The sequence below is a fragment of the Macrosteles quadrilineatus genome, unplaced genomic scaffold (genome assembly GCF_028750875.1).
Source record: "Macrosteles quadrilineatus isolate MER2022 unplaced genomic scaffold, UCM_ALF_1.0 Scaffold_5__1_contigs__length_97177068, whole genome shotgun sequence".
In the NCBI taxonomy this organism is placed as follows: domain Eukaryota; kingdom Metazoa; phylum Arthropoda; class Insecta; order Hemiptera; family Cicadellidae; genus Macrosteles; species Macrosteles quadrilineatus.
Window position 1 is genome coordinate 17,962,404 of NW_026542598.1, and position 4,185 is coordinate 17,966,588.

Consider the following 4,185-nt stretch of genomic DNA (forward strand, 5'->3'; position numbering starts at 1 on the left):
TAATGACAAAAGAATGTTTTCATGATCAGAACGATTAGTTGGAGAGGGAGGAGGAGGGGAGAGTGTGCTTGCAAAAGAAATAATTCTAACTCATATTTTTTACATTTTTATAATCCCTGTAGTAGTGTGTTAAGGAAATAAATCACGCGAACTTAAGTGAAACGTTTATCTTAGTCTTACCATATGAACTGCAACTTTACTTCTGTTATTATTATATACCCTTACGATGTCTAATTATAATAGGGACCTCAGAAAGCTAAAATTACTTTTGTTTCTCAAATATTGTACAGCCACCAGAAATAAGAGATTTTTAAAGAGGAAGGGTATGCGTCGTCGTACCCTTAAAGATATTTGTTTTTTTTTCTATTCAAAAGTATTGAGATTTTATAGTTCAAACAAGAACTAAAGGATTGTCCAATCTCTCGACGGGCCAGTCTTGGAATCAAACAAGAACTAAAGGATTGTCCAATCTCTCAACGGGCCAGTCTTGGAATCAAAGTTCCAACAACTTAATTGAGTCATCTGCCCGAAACAAGAAGGAATCAAGTTATAAGGCTGTTCAACCCGAATTTCCTAAAAATAAAAACTTCAATGTCCTGACACAGCATATTTTATGTACATCTTTTCATTTTATAGCTTATACATATCCATAATAAATTCATAAAGAATAGTATGTTTATTCTATGATACAACAATGTTTGCGTTCATTGGTTTTAACTATCCAATGGCCCTGTTTCACTACTGTAGATCCAACATTTAAATTTGAGATTTTTAGCTACGTATCAAATGTGCAAGTGCTACGAGGCATGCAAGTGTTTACCTCTGTGCTCAAGGCAATATGTACGGTAACTTTCTTGAGTTAAAGTGCACAATCTCGCATAGCATCTCTCAAATTTATTCCTTTTCGAGGAACAAACATCAACGCAGACTTAAGTTTAAAAATCATCTTATAGGTTCGATTCGTTTACTGATCGAGGACAAACGATAACAGTAGTTTTCCATCCAGGTTTTACCAAGAGGACTACTTCCCTGACTTTAAAGCTACCTCCCTATATCTCGATTCGCAAAATACTATAACTATCTTGCAGTCCAAAAAAAAACTGGATCAAGGCAGGAAACGGCAAAAGTTTTCGCGACAGACAGAAAATTGGTTGGCGTCAATTGGCGGTTCTGCATTGTTGATCTTTCAACTGCGATCAATTGATCAATAAAAAGCCAATCCGTCAAGAGCGGAAAGTTCCATGACAACGGTATAAATAAACCTCAACCTCAAATCAGTTCTGAGAACGACGGGTTTTAGCTATGGAGTCCTTGTGAAGCAAAAATGCTACCGACCTATACTGCCTAACCACCCTTAGATTAGGATAGGTTAGGTTATGTTGGGTTAGGTTTTGTTAGTGGGTTGTTGTCAGTATAATACCAAAGTACATAAATGTATTTGTTTTACAAAGATGACATGGGTTATGGAAAATCTGCAGAGTTCCATAACGATTGGTAAAACGTGTTACTATAATATCAAAGGACGCTTCTAGTAAATTGGATACTACAGTAATGCAAATCTACGGTATTACATTCACAAATCAAGCGAAATGACAGTGATAAATCTGTTCGATTATAGCAACCTAATTTGGATATCTGAACTCAAATATCCAAGAGTATAAAATTTATTAAACAGAATTATGTTGGAAGCATACGCAGTAAGCTACTACTGATACACGTGGTAGGTAAGTGAAGTGTTTTGTGCAATGCCCAAGAGAACTTACACAATCCCACCCCTAGCAGATGGTAGGGTTGTAGGGTATACTCGATTGCGACATGGGTACTAGGGTACTGGAACCCTGTTGTGTAGTGTAACCGTCCGCGGTCAAAAGAACTGGTCTGCTATTGTATGTAGCCCTACCAAACCAAACCTCCACTTGCTAAACTTGCATAACATCTGGGGTGTCCTCAAGTTGAATAGCTGAGAAAATATTGTTTTAATACATTTAGGTCATTTTGATTCTTGAACTAGTTTTTAGGTTTGTAAAACGATATGCATTACTGATTATTTACTTTGAAAGAACTTATCATACAGACTGAGTAAGAATAAGAATGTTCGTATACCTGTGAATGTACTTCTAATACAGTAATAAGAAAGACAAATTTAAAGCATTTGACTATACAATATACAATAATTTGTCATATCAATTCAAGGTGTGAACAGAATATTCAAATCTGCTACTGTTCATATTTTTGTAGCAACTCCGAGACGAATTAAACATCTAAATCAACCCTGCCCGCAAGGGATAGTGTTACTTCTATCAACTTGAGAAAACCTGTATTCTTCCAATATTACCATTCAGCCTACTACTAGTAAGTCTATTGATGGCAATGTTTTTAGAAAATTACAAAGAGTAATTAGTTCAGATGCCTTACAATATATAAACATAACCATCCAATCTATAATGGTCAATTGGTACTAATACGAGTAATGATAAAAAAAATTCGTTAAAAATAAGTACAAACATTTAGTTGCAGCCACAGCGTGCATACTTTAAATGTAAACAATAATATTTGTTTCATCACTAAAACACAATTCTTCAATCACAATATAAAACACAGCCAAATATTTATCAGACTTAAGTTGAACACATATCTATTCGTCTGTGCATACATCAATGCTAACAATGGTAAAATATTACCTCATTATAATCATACTTATAGCTTCTCAGATAAGATTTTTGTATTTGTAAACTTAACTATGTCTGGTTTGGTCTCTTTCTCTGTTAAGTCTAGGTGACGTAAACCAAGAGTTTACGTATCGGATTTAAATTGGATTTTGTGTTGCAAAATTGTAATAAGTTGTGATGGTGTGTTCGGAGATTTGCCTACAGACGTTTGAGGATAAGCGGATACCTGTGAGTAATGCAATTTGATGTTAACAAATTGTATTTAGTAAAATAATGAAGATATTAGGTAATCTTACATTAGATATGCTCCGATGTAGTTTAAGTTTATACGTCAAAGCTAATTTCTATGACAGTACCAAATGAATAAGACAACGGTTATTCATTGATAGTACTAAGTATTCTAGCTAAGGTTTTATTTTTACAGTACAGCACCAATAAATACTTTAATTCATCTTAAGACAGGCGTTGGATAGAGCAGAAGGGTAGACTTCCGTATCTGTTGGCACAAACAACCGAATGAAAATATCGATTATTCGATTGTTTCATTCGATATATCGATCGATATTTTCAAGACTCAAGAAGACCGATTTTATTCTCATAATAACTGCACCAAGAGAATGTTATTTATTTTTGTGTGGGTTCCAACGTCATTCGATTTTTACGATAGGAAAGAGATTTGTAGGCCTAAACCCTCGTGTTACCATCTAGGCCTACGTCAACCTTTTCTTACGTCACATAATCATTGATAACCTAATGATTTTATAATTATCAATTGCTATTGAATATTTTGTTGTATTAATAATTTAACCCCCTGATTTCAGCAATATGTAATTGCATAGTAAATTCGACACGTAAAAAATATAACTTAATCTACAGAGTTGAGCTTTACAAAATGTTTAGTGAAAACTTGAATAACTTTGAGCTAGGGTAGGGGCCTAACGTCTTTTCGTTTTCCTATAACCCACTATAAAATGCGATTAAGGAAAAAAGTAAAAAATCGCTATCCCTAATTTAACTTACACTATACAAGTGAGAAAAAGTTAGTGGCCCATGGGGGGATCGAACCCACGACCTTCGCGTTATTAGCACGACGCTCTAACCAACTGAGCTAATGGGCCGTTGGGAGCTCCGCGGAAAATAGAGCTGTAGAGTTAAATTGTCTTTACTTTCACATAAAGGGGTTTTTTTAAGACATTATTGTGGCCCTTTGCATTGCATAAGAGTATTACTGTACTACTGTATATTCAATTTTATTTGACATCTTTGAGGACGATCGGAGTTAACAGAAGTATAGGTCTCTAATCGTTTTGTGACGCTTTCTTTAGGGTTTTATCCACGTAAAATTATGTTGACTAATAATTTGTTTCTCAGAACTGTATTATTTCATTCCTGCAATATATAAAAGGCTTTTACTAAATAGTATTGGCATACATTCGATGCTTTGAATGCATTTTATGTACTGTAAGTAGTATACATTGAAATGATCACTACTCTCATCTCATTATACTGTAATGCC

General features: G+C 34.5%; 1 non-coding gene across 1 annotated transcript; it reads right to left on the reverse strand.

Annotated features, from left to right (window-relative positions):
- Nucleotides 1-3,713: 3,713 nt before the first annotated feature.
- On the reverse strand, nt 3,714-3,787 carry Trnai-aau (transfer RNA isoleucine (anticodon AAU)). The gene has a single exon. It is a non-coding gene; the product is annotated as a tRNA-Ile (tRNA).
- Between the last annotated feature and the right edge of the window lie 398 nt (nt 3,788-4,185).